Source organism: Pogona vitticeps, chromosome 4, assembly GCF_051106095.1.
Source record: "Pogona vitticeps strain Pit_001003342236 chromosome 4, PviZW2.1, whole genome shotgun sequence".
NCBI lineage: Eukaryota > Metazoa > Chordata > Lepidosauria > Squamata > Agamidae > Pogona > Pogona vitticeps.
Window position 1 is genome coordinate 105,563,105 of NC_135786.1, and position 13,495 is coordinate 105,576,599.

Consider the following 13,495-nt stretch of genomic DNA (forward strand, 5'->3'; position numbering starts at 1 on the left):
AAGCAAGGACCCAACAACAGCAGCACACTCAGCTTAACAAACGAGCAGATGGCTTGACTGCAAAACCCAGGCACTGCCAAATGCGCTCCTTACTTTCTCCTCCTGGGGGGGGGGAGCATAGTGCTGGACAGCTAAGTCAAACCTCAACCTAATCCCCTCCTCTCTATCCAGCTGGAAAACCCAATCTGCAGGTAGTGTCCTGAGTCCTTTATTGCTATTATTATTATTTGACTTAATCCTTTAATGTTTGCTAAATAATGCCCTTTTTACCACCTTAAATCTAAAATGAGGGAAGCTGAGCATGTGGAGCCATGGCCCACCCGGCCCAAGTTGTTGCGCCCGCATGTCCTAGTGCTGCTACATTTGATCTGGCGATTACTTGAAAGTAAATTATAACAGGAATGATTCAGGGCACAAAATGGGAAGCTGAGGGGATCGCCAAACAAATCGTGGGAGGGAGCCAATGCTACCCCCCCTTTTCCCAATCGTTGAGCCATACAAGCCTCGCAACTGCACTATTTAGTTGACAGGCAAACGAGCAGCCAAACTCTGTCCTTGTCTGTTGCCAGCGAAGGACGAGGAAGAGGAGAGGGGGAAACAGCCCTTAAGTAACCTATTTCCCCCCCTCTCCCACCCAGTTGTTCGTGCGAGACTGTAAGGCCTCGCAACCTCCGAGGAAGGAGGCAAAGGAGACCGATCCTGCCGAAGCATGCCTCAGAAGTGGCTCAGTCATTCTCTTCCCTCATGTTTCTTCAACATCTTTCCTTTACCCACATCTCCCTACCTTTGCACCTATGTGCCAAATTAACAGAAGACTCCAGCAAAAGCATATGTTTAGCCTCTACTAAATGGTTTGTGATGGTTCAGCAGATGACTGGACAGGTTCAGTGCCCCACTCTCTCTAGTGGTCATCCACTCAGAGGCAGCGCTTGGAGGAGACAGGGCAGGGAAGCTGGGCCACTGCTTCTGAATGGGTGCCCAATGGAGCGGTGGGACAACAAACCACCTGTTTAGACATCTATCAAATCAGCAGTTTGTGTCCATCTCTACTTCTCTACTCACAATTCTAATTCTTGTTCCCTCTGAGCTTTTTTGAGGGGGACAAACTAATTAGCCAGTCTAGTTACTTAAATTAGGACATCTATAATAACAGGGAAAGTGCAGAGGGAGATAATTACAAGAAGGGGGAAATTATGATCAGGATTGCTCTTATATTGACAAAATGTTGGACGATGGGAGTAAAAATATAGAGATTTAGGAACAAATGATACAGCAGGAGTTGGTGTGATATTCACAGTACATGCCAGAAGGACAGTCCAAAGGCTTTTTCTTCCTACATCATCACAAAAATCAGAATATTGCTGTGAGCACAGAGTGATTCCATGTTTTACAACTTAAGTCCCCCATTGAAGAAAAATAAAACTGGAACATTAGCCTTGTCATGACAACAAAATTATCCATATATTTGGAAATAATATGTCAAAATTCCTATGTTTATGTTATAGTCTTGCAATATATACATCTGGAAAGGATGGTGAGGGTGAAGCCCCATAGAAAGGTAGGTTGTGATATGATTAGTGATGCTACTGAAGACTCACAGACATAAGCCAATTATGTTGACGGAGGGATTTATAAATCACCAGCAAGAATTTCCTTTGTTTTTCTTGCCTTTCTTTAGTTGATTCCAGGAAAATGGGGGTGAGAAACAACTAGATGCTGTGAGAGGCTTGTAACTATTATTCAAAATGCCTACATGTATTTCCTTCTTCCCTCTATCATTTTTGGACCTCTCTCTATGATTTTTCTAACTTGCGGAAGTTTTTATTATGTACATGTAGTGCATCTTCTTCAAGATTTAATAATGTTTTAATTCCTTCTTTAAAACCACCCAGCCTGTCTACTGCCTTTCTGCTTGGTTCACATAGCAGAATTCCCCAGTTAAGGAAGGGAGAAACAAGCTACAAGGTTTTGAGTCCTTTTGGGGTTTTCTCTTGTTTAATGTATTTCCCCAGATCCAGGGAAGAGGGCAGACCGCACAACATACAGTGGTGCCCCGCTTGACAACAATAATGCATTCCAGCAAAATTGCTGTACAGTGAAATCATTGTAACGCGAAAGTAAAAAAAAACCCATTAGAATGCATTAAAAATGGTTAATGCATTCTAATGGGGGAAATACCTCATTGTTCAGCGAAGATCCTCCATAGGACGGCCATTTCCGGTGCCTGTAAAATGAGCAATCAGTCCTAAACACAGTGGGGAGCCATTTTGCACAGTGGGTGGCCATTTTGTGACCCGCCGATCAGCTGTTTCAAAACCATCGTTAAGTGAAAAATCAGTTTCCAAAACAGGGAACCGATTTTCGTAAAGCGGAAAACCCCATAGGAATTATAATTTTGCGATCGCAATAGCGATCGCAAAAAACTCATCGTAAAGCGGATTTGTCATCATGCAGGATAATCATCAAGCGGGGCACTACCGTAAGTTGTCCCATCTGTTGAACACACAGGGGACTCCATCCATCTTGGATGGATGGAGGAGTGGGAAGTGGTGGCATTTACTAAAATGAGATACCAGGAAGCTGCCTGTTGGCTTTCCATAGAAGCTGTCCAGAGAATAAGTTTTATAAGACTTCAGCTGCTTTAGCCACTTTTGAGGTTATCCAGAAACAGCCAAATGCCTGATGTATTCAAATTTTACATACTTGATCCCTTGACATTCACTGATGACAGGGAAAACAGCAGACTGTATGCTATTCTAAGCAACCCTGGAAATCACCCAATTTTTGCTTGAAAATAGGTTTGGACAGAAAGCCTTAAGAATGGTGCTTCTTCTCAAAGTTTCCTCGCAGAATTCAGTGATTTCACACACTTACCTGAGACTGAGAGGTAACCACTTTCCAATACCTTGATCTCACTTCTTGACCATTTCTCACGGACTCAGAGCTAAGAACTGGTACAGTGACAATAGATTGCTTTGTTGGTTTCGTATATTAAAACGTGCTCCCACTTGCATTGAACCTAGCTCTAGCGCTCAATAGGTATTTTATCGAGTTTGGTATTGTGTTCTCTCTAGTTGTAAAAAGGTCTTTTTTGGGCAAAATGCACTAATAAAGCAGGTCAGTGGGAAAGCACAACAGGAACTTCTGAGCTGAGGCGCAGGCACAGCAGTGTAAAAGATGCCGAAGCAGAAACAAACAGCGATGATCAGATAGTTAGAAGATTTCAGATAAATTGCACAAAGAGACTGGACACGGGGGCCAGGATGGGACAAATGTCTCCTATGATGACTGTTGAGAAAGTCCACAGGTGGTCTTTGTTCTACGTTATATCTTGCTATTCAAGGGAGCACAGCAAAATATTCAAGGCAAAAGGAATTCAACCTTCTCCTAGGATAATTTTGGTCCAGCTGAACTGGTACTTTGTCTATCTATGCATCAGGATTAGGCAGTTTTTCAGTCAGTTTGTTAGTTAGCTGGCTGTTGCTTGACTTTTTTTTTGTCATAAGGAAATACTCCAATTATATCCAAACAGGGATGTCTATAATGGGTGCCTTTTACTCCTTCATGACACTTCAAATCTTTAACCATATTTTTTGTCTGTTACTCAGCCCTAATCATCAGGGAACAAAAAACACAGTTCTGAGCTAAGTTATCAAAGCAACATCCAGTAAATCCATAGTGCACCATACATGTGAACAGAAAACAGGTAGACCTATACGTTATAGACAGCCCTTTGTTAGAAGCTGAAATTACATTAGTATTCCAGAGACATGATTCTAGCAGACCTTTACATAGCCCACAAGCATGGCTTGCTTTTTTCCTTAATGCCCAATTACAAAACAAAGTAAACTAATTTGCAAATTACAGGAGATACAGAAGGCTTCTGCTGTGAGAATCATACAGAACCCTCCCTTCTAATGTTATATATCTGTAAAGTACTGCTTGACCTTCAAGCTCCTCTGCAACAATAGCTTCATCTAATTTTGACAGAAATGACAGTCACAGCTGATTTGGGTGGAAAAGAGGGAGAGAGAGATTGAGGCCATCAATGTACTAATGCCACCTCATTCCCTCAATGTGTTTTGAAATTATGGAAATACCAGAATGCTGAACCATAAACGTAGCATATGGAAAAGGAAATTTAGAGTTTCATATTTTCTTTTCTGCACTCCTATTACTGTACAGCCATTGTTATACCTATAAGGCAAAGAAAGGCATTTCTCACTGTATTTCTCCTGCATTATCAAATTTGCTTTTTCTTTAGAACCAAAAAAAAGGAAAGAAAAGGAAACAAAAAATAAAACAGCAAAACTGGGAATGGCATTATGTCCACTTCAACCAGCTGATAGCCTCACCTCCTAGGCAAGCCTCCTGCCACTTCCTGTTGTCAATGCAAACTGTACAATGGCCATAGTTAATACTTGAAGAAGTGGAGGGGTAGCTGCTTCCTGTGCTTGTGATAGATGACAATGAGGAGATTTGGGCAGGGCATAGAAACATGGTGGTGCTTGCAGCTCAATGTCATGGCAAGTGCCAAACTACCTCCAGATTGCCTGTCAACCAGGGAATAAATTAAGGAAGCTAGGAAGGCCAGGAGAAGGAAATGAGAGATTTGAAGTTTCAGGAGACTCAGATGGGGCTGAAGGATGCCCAGGGTTGTATCAACATAAACTGAGTTGCATTTACAGGTGGGGGCCAGAAGGGCTGAAAAGGTAGTGGATTGGAGTGTCCTCAGCCTAAGGCATACAGAAGTGAGTCTGTGCTAATGAAGTGGTCCTATGCTGTGTCACCAGCTATTATGAAACTAGCCTAAGGGACCAGGGTGGTCCAAAACAAATAGGACCAAATGTCTCCATTTTGGGAAACTAACTATAAGGCTCAGATACCCTAGCTCAGTGGTTCTTAACCTTTGTTACTCGGATGCTTTTGAACTGCAACTTCCAGAAACCCCAGTCAGGACAGCTGGTGGTGAAGGCTTCTGGGAGTTGCAGTCCAAAACTCCTGAGTAACCCAAGGTTAAGAACCAGTGCCCTAGCTCACCTTTGCAAATGAAGAAGCTCAAGTCAGAAGCCTTGGAAAAACAGGCAGCATGTGGTGTGAGAGGTGGGAGGAGGAAGAATCTTTAGCTGTCAAGATTGACAGCCCAAATCTGGGGCAGGCACAAGGGGAGCTGAAAGGCGAGGAGAAAGAAGGCATGAGAAGAAGACACTGACTTGCACTTAGTGCTTACCTGTGATGACCTAATTAAGGAAGAGGAAACCTCAAGGCTGTGTTTGTGACTTCTGAGAGCACATAAAGTTTGACCCGTTACATAAACAGCGTTGTGTCATTGTGAATACTGATAAATAAGAAGGGCCATGCTCTGGTGGGATGTGGCTGGCACTGAAAATCCAATATTAAAACTGATGCCATACTTCTCCAACATAAAGATCTCACATGTTGACCATATACTGTACAGTATAGAGATTTTTTTTCTCTCCGTGAGAGGGAACTGTTTGTGGAAAGGTGGAGAACAAGTACTTTAAAGTCTAACTGAGGATGTCAGTGTGGTGCAGTGGACAGAGTGACAGACTACGACTTAGGAGAGCTGTGTTCGAATCTCTGTTCAATCATGGAAACTCAGTGGGGAGTTCCTTAAGTGAGATGATTCATATTGAAAATCCTATTAGGGTCACTGTAAGTTGACCCACTCACTCTTGATGGCACATAACACACACTGTCTCTTACACACACAAGTGTGGACCTCGATATTTTTGGAAGCACTGGCACTTACATTTATGAAATATGTTCTCATTCCTCCTCTGTGTTCAAAACAACCTCTGCATCAGGGAAGGCAGTATTTTTAAATTTATCACTACCTTTAAAAAGCCAGAGTTGCAGGTGACCACTAAAATATGACACTGTTCAGCAGAATTGTCTATATCTTTACTTACTGGTACTGTGTTTGAAATTGCATTAAAGAACTTCCTCCTATTGTGATCTTCTGGAGTATATAATGTTATCTTCCCAGCACAAAATACCAGGAAATTTGTGATATATGACACACAAGGTTGGAATCACTACCCAGCAGAATACAAAAGCCTTCCTCAATAGGGCGCCTAACAAATATTTTCAGTGATGTTTCCCATCATTCCTACCACTGTCGCTTCTGTCTGGAGAACATAGCACTTATACTCCAGCACACCTCGAGTGCAGCAGGTCATGGTATGGTGAACTACCTCATAAAAACAGTGGCCTTTAATCCTTAGAGAAAATGCTCCAGAAAATAAAATATAGGTAGACGAAGAATTGAAAGGGAGAAAAAGAGCAACAAATTCTTGAAATGTCAATTTGCCACCCCTTTCACGATGGTTTCCTTGAAAATTGGGTACAAGATAGCAATTTCAGGCTCGGCTGCAAAAAATGAAGGTTAACAAGCCCTGTAAAATATGTGTAACAGGCATACCTAATCCAGTCTTCAAAGACATAATTGCTATCAGTATACACATGATTGTTTGCTGAATTCTAACTTGAATCATTAGAGAGAAAAACAAAAGCAATAAAAACTCATGACTGCGTCTTTGTGTCTTTGTGTGTGTCTTTGTGTATGTGTTTTTAAAAAATCACATACAGAAAGATTAAGAAATCTGTTGTGAGTGATTCAGAGTAAGGAAGAGAAAAAAGAAATCTGGACCTCCACCCCTCATACATGTGAACACCTTGTCTTGTGTTGGGGGTCAGAACAGCACAGTTCTGGAACGAATAGAGGGCTTCCTACCTTTCAGTAGACTTCAGGCTGATTTGGAATAACAAAAACACCTCTGCTGCAAAGATGTGGGAGGTTGTTTCCCTCCTCCTGCTCCCCCAAATCTCAGAGGCTTTGGGGGTATGTGAGGGCTTTTTTTATTTCTCTCTCTTCCTTTTAAACTTTTCATGATAGGGATTTTCATCAAACACAAGGCTTTGAGGAGTAAAAGTCCAAAACATAGGGAGTATCAAATCAAGTGCTTACTGCTGCTGAGAATGCAGCTTGGAATGTTGGGTCTGGACATGCATTCACTAGTGCTAAGTGTGAGAAATTGGAAAATTAGTTGATTGCTGTTAATGTTAAAAAGTGGAAATGTTTAACTTGTTGAGGTAATAGAATTATTTCAGTACTTAAATCATTAGTTCTCAGATGGGGTGGGCAAATACCATCTGCTTTGATTTGATCTATATTATTTGTCTTACAAATCACAACTGATTTCCTTGGGGTCAATTTGAAACCTGACTGATTTGATTCGTACGTGGATATTTCAAAATATTTGTATATATTTATATTGTCCAAACAGTGAAAAAACACAAAATGGGGAAATAAAGGGCTGTGACCTGAGATAAAGGGTGGAGCTCGGTGTCATAAACTATTATTCAATCATATTTGCCATCCATCTGAAACTCAGGCATGCATGCTGGGGAAAAAAAATAAAAAGGCAAAGTGCTGCAAAAATAAAAGCCATCAGCAGTCATAAAGAAATAAAACTACAAAAGGGGAAGTGGAGGGCTTAGATTCTACTTCTAATGCTAATGTGACCTATCTCATTCACACAACACACAGGAGACAATACATCCATGGCACATTCATGCTTATATGCACTACAGTTTAGACAGATTTCTAAAGTGTAATGCAAAATGAGATATGCAGCTGCCTATAAGAAAAGAAGAAAAATATCCAATGGACTGAAAATGAAAGTGATACAAATTGCAATCTCTACCAAATTAATACTCTTCTTCATCCCTTTGCTTCATTTTCCAAACAAATTCTGAATTGAAAGCATGCCCCTTTTCTAAAAGAAGCAGTAGAGTTTACATAGTTCTTTTGCTATTGAGCCCTGATGGCACATTTGCCATAGGTTCCTTGAAGAGCACTTTTTGCTGCTTTAAAAATTGCTTTTGCTGGTTTTGCACTTTACAAACTCAGGCAACAAATTCATCATGTAATGTTTATTCGCTCTAACATGTCTAACAAGCCAAAAACTCTATATCACACCACCATAGAAACTATTACAGAAAGTAGAAAAAAAATAAGTGGTTAAAAAAATCTCTGTTATTTCTGTTTGGTCATATTTCAGGCCACAAGAACCAGTTTTTAAATACATGCTCCATTCCTAGCACAGTCACCAGAGCTGAAAACTATTACTTCTTACCCTCAGTACTATTTTAGTTTCAGAATACTAGTCACTGTTAAAAAATCCTTTTATCATCTTAACCAATTTGATGCAAACACTTGTTGTTGTTGTTGTTTAGTCATTAAGTTGTGTCCGACTCTTCATGACCCCATGGACCAGAGCATGCCAGGCCCTCCTATCTTCCACTGCCTCCCAGAGTCTGGTCAAATTCATGTTGGTAGCTTCGATGACACTGTCCAACCATCTTGTTCTCCGTTGTCCCCTTCTCCTCTTGCCATCACACTTTCCCAACATCAGGGGCTTTTCCAGGGAGTCTTCTCTTCTCATGAGATGGCCAAAGTATTGGAGCCTCAGTTTCAGGATCTGTCCTTCCAGTGAGCACTCAGGGTTGTTTTCCTTCAAAATGGATCGGTTTGTTCTCCTTGCAGTCCAGGGGACTGTCAGGAGCCTCCTCCAGCACCACACTTCAAAAGCATCAATTCTTCATCGGTCAGCTTTCTTTATGGTCCAGCTCTAACTTCCATACTGGAAAAACCATAGCTTTGATGATGCGGACCTTTGTCAGCAAGGTGATGTCTCTGCTTTTTAAGATGCTGTCTAGGTTTGTCATTGCTTTCCTCCCAAGAAGCAGGTGTCTTTTAATTTCGTGGTTGCTGTCACCATCTGCAGTGATCATGGAGCCTAAGAAGGTAAAATCTGTCACTGCCTCCATATCTTCGCCTTCTATTTGCCAGGAGATGCAAACACTAGCTCTGACTCAAACTGGAAAAGGCAGTATGGATGAATTGCCTGAAGCAGAACCATTCACATCCCAAATTATTTTACCAAATGAGCTCTTCTTTAAATGTCAATCAGTATTCTGAAATCAAAATATCCATCAGAATCTGGAAGGAGTAGTTGTTGTCTGTGAATTTCATTGTATGTGTATATACTTACAATGACAATAAATTATTATTATTATTATTATTATTATTATTATTATTATTATTATTATTATTATTATTATTATTATTATTATTATTATTATTATTATTATTATTGGTTGTGATGACTGTGCGGGGAAAGGATTCATGTGTTAGGAAATGGGTCATTGTGCCTCCACAGGAGATGTTTAGAACTTCCCATTCATTCTTTTTCTCTGACTTTCTAATTTTTTTCCAATATATTTTTCACCAGTGTTTTTCATAGTGATGCACTATGGAAGTCCCTGTGGAAGTGGTGAATGAGACATTAACTCTGTATAGAACTGTAACTCCCAAGCCTTTTTTATGAAGAAGAGTCTGAAACAAATAATAATATACACATTAAATGGCAATGTTCACAACCAGAATTGTCATCATTAGCACTACTTTTTAAATGTAATTTTCATAAAAGTACATTTATTGATGGAATTCTGGGTTGTCCAGCTGTGAAAAAGTGAATGTAACACCAGTGCATTAAAATGATCACAATAGCCAGGATCCTGTTCATGCTGGCATAAGGTAAAGTTATACTGATGAAAAGATGTTGGCCCTTACATTTGGCAACAAGGAACTGTGCTATGGAATTGTGTAATCAGTCATGTGATTGTACAATGAGCCAGCAGAAGTGATTTGGAGTCTTGGCTATAGCACAACCACTGTTTCCACATTCTTCAGTTGCACTTGCATAATTGCACAATAGAATTTTTGTCATTATTTCCGAGCTCTGGTTGTGAGGGTTGTTAACTTCCTGGCTGGCAGTCATTCTAGTGAATGACTCCAATGGAGACATCCTGCAGATAGAAAAGATGAGACCCTAATTCTGTGCTCTTCATTGTTTACTGTTCAGGGGACCCCTGCTCTCAGGCCAAACCAGAGATCCTCTTATATACTTGCTGCTGGGGAATAACTGCACCTTTGTATTTGTTAGTGGCAATTGTGTTGTTTACATGAAAGGATTCTAGAGCCATGGTGCCTCTACTGTTCATATCCATTCTCTGATCTGATCTTGACTATCAAAGCCAACAGTGCTGGCTCTCCATTCTATGCACACAAACCTTTGCGCACTCACAGTGAAGCATTCTGTGACTCACATGGCTTTGTCTAAACTAAACACAACATTGGGTTATTTCAAAAAGCTTGGGAGACTGTGCCCTTTCAGATGTCGCTGGATCACAACTCCTATCAATCCTGCCTATCATTACCAACAATGAGGGATAATGGTGATTGCTGTGTGACGGTAGCTGAAGGCCACAGTTGCCCACCTGTGATTTGAAGTAGCAAAGCTCTAGCAAATCCCATAAATCATTAGACATGTACCAGTGAAGAAACAGTAAGAAGCGTATTGAAAGTGGCCATCTAATTATTTATTTTTCAAAACAGGTAAATCTTTGTAAGGGGAAGTACGCATTTTCAAGGACAAGTTGGAGTCAGTGTAAACTCTTATAACCCAAATCCTTGTAGAGGCCAACTGCTCACATTAGTATGAGCAACATAAAATATGCTGCTCTCAGGATAGCAGAGTACAGGGCTTGGCAGGAAACAGTGGCATTGAAAGAGGTTGATTGATAAGCATCCCACTCACAAATGTTTCAAAAAGGCTGAAACACCATAGTTCTATGGAAGCTGAATAATAGCTTGGTAACCAACAGAAAATAATATCTAGGTACCCAATAGCTTACTAATTTCATCCTTTTCAGAAAACCTTAATAAGAGAGGTCTTGTGTTAAGTAGAAGAGGGTTTTTTTCACAAAACTAAGATGATGTGATTTTTGTTTTGTTTTGTATATCAAACCTTCAGTAAACAAATCTCTCTGTGTTATGGAGGGTATTATAAATAAAAGATCAAAGGCAAACTTTCTTTGAATTTTGCAAAAGGACAATAGCTGCTTTCTTGCTGCATTGTCTTAAAAACTGGAACCATAAGATGGATTGTTTATACCTAGCCAGTCCTTCTGTGGAGCTTGTGTGTGTGCCTACTCTACTGTTTAGAATGACCACAGTTTTGTGAAGACCGTTGCAAAGGCATTTTGCAGAAATTGCAAAAAACCTTAATGGGAGGGCATAATTCGTGTATCACCTTGCACTGGAGGCAAGGAATCTTGCAGGGGTTGCAAATTCTTTGTCAAGGAGTCTCATGTTGACAAACCCTAAATTGATGAGAACAAAGAATTTAGTAAGTATTCTTTACATCCCTGTCTATCATAGTTTAAAATGTATAGAAACTGGACTGCCAGGTCTCTGAGGGTGTAGAGTGGATTAATATGAGCCGTGCTTACTCCAGTCCCGCACACAAGATTCCCCCCCACACACAAGATTCCCAGCAAGACTCTTGAATCTAGTACTCACTTCTTCTGATCTTGCAGTGTATTTAAACATCCCACACAATTTCAGGAATTTAAATGATTTCATTTGAGCTGCTATGACAACACTCGGTCGCACTAGTTTCTACTCCCTATGGATTAACTTCTTATCCTTTTGTACTGGGTATAGAGAGGAACTTCTGCAAATGCCTCACATACTCTAGGATGCCCAAGACTCTTTGTTGCTTTCTGATATTTTAATGTGTTTTTTCCCCCTCACGTCTGACAAACACATTTAGAAACAGCAATTTTTCTTCCTCTCCAGCAAAGAGAATTGCTCAAGTGCAGTCCCTGTGCAGCAAAAGGGTTGCTGATAAACCCAAACCAAATCCTCTTTGTTAACAATTTGCATTGCATAAGTGTTGTAAATGTAGTCCTGGGACTTCCATTTGGGCTGTTCTGAGTACACTCAAGCTTCATTAGTCTTGGAAAAAGCTGCCGGCATGCTACAATACCAGCCTAGGGAATGCAGTGGCACCACTATCGCCTGCTTAATGCAAAAGAATGAAGAGGTGGGACCACTCATACCTCTAGTGAAGTGGAACAGCAGTCCTTCAGCTTTTTGTGCCACTTGCCATTATAAAAAAGAAGAGACAGTGACAGATTTAATGGATGTGTGGCTGTGTCACATGCTTGTCCAAGGTATTTTTGGTAACTGAGACAGGCAGCCCTAAAGTGGTATACTTTCCTCGAGTCTCAGACCTGGTTGATTATATAGTTAGCTTATACATACCTAATAAAACAGTAAAATACTAGGATACTGTTCCATTTGTCTAGACTTGGAGAAATGATAAGCACATTGGTTTTAATATATTGTTGTTTAAAAGCGGTGGGCAATTTGTAAGCTACTATGGGCACTTCTCTGAGGGAACAGTACCACTATAGCTATCCTCGGACTGGCCCTGTTTACTGGCCCTCCATTGGCACATGAAATACAATGTAGCAGTGTCAAAATGTTTAAGGAAAATCCCCTCAGGTGTAATTCACAGTTTAATCAAGAATGTGAGGAGTTAATGGCAAGCATGTGAACATGTCAGACATATATACCTGAGCATGTATTTATTACTGAAGCTGGTCTGGGCATTCACATTGCAGAATTATATGCCAGCACCCAGTTCCTATCCATTTTGGATCATCCAGTATCTCTAATGTATTACGTAGCCTTTCTTAAAAACCTTTGGGCTGATAAGTGGTCCTACAATTCTTCTTAGTGGCCAGTATTCTAATTATCTAATAATTGACCAGACCAGATGGGCGGGATATAAATCAAATAAATCAATAAATAATAAATAAATAAATAAATAAATTAAGATTTACACGAGTGGAGCTTGAACCATGGAAGCTGCCAGAGCGATCTGATGAGGCATTGGTTGTCTTTTTGGTCGTACAAATCTGACATCTTGTTCAACTACTGCAGCAACCTCTACAGCTCTGTGTGTACCTATTGAACAGGATACTGGCCACAGCTAAAGATTAGACAAACCTATGATTTCCCCTTGCATCTTGGTGTCTTCTTTTCCAAGGAGTTTCCAATGTTGAATGTAGAGCACTGTTGCATACAGATGCTCTGCTTAATATGATTGTCAGTTTTCTTGAAAGCTTGCTGCAGTGGCAAGTATTCAAAATGCAAAATCTATATGTAATGAGCCTTTAAAATGTTCTTGTAGAACAGACTGCTGGATGCAATGACCTCCCCTTGAATAATGTTTCATATGCACACCAATACTTTCACCTTGCCTGGATTGCTTTACATTTCCTTTCCTGATGCCTCAGACAGGAAATTGGAGCTCATATTCTTTGCCTTTCTGCTAATGGAAAATATCTGGGTTTTAATCGAAAGAAGGGTGATTGGCAGCAGAAACTGAAGGTGGGATTGATTATGCTCTGGGTTGTTTAAGCTGTTCTTGAAAGATCAGAAACCTGCTAAAAATGATAGTCGAAATGACCAAGACTACCCTTTACCTATAGTTGCTGAAGGGAAGCAGCCATGGCAGCTAGTCTTGTCAGAAGTAGGTTCTGAAGGAGAAAC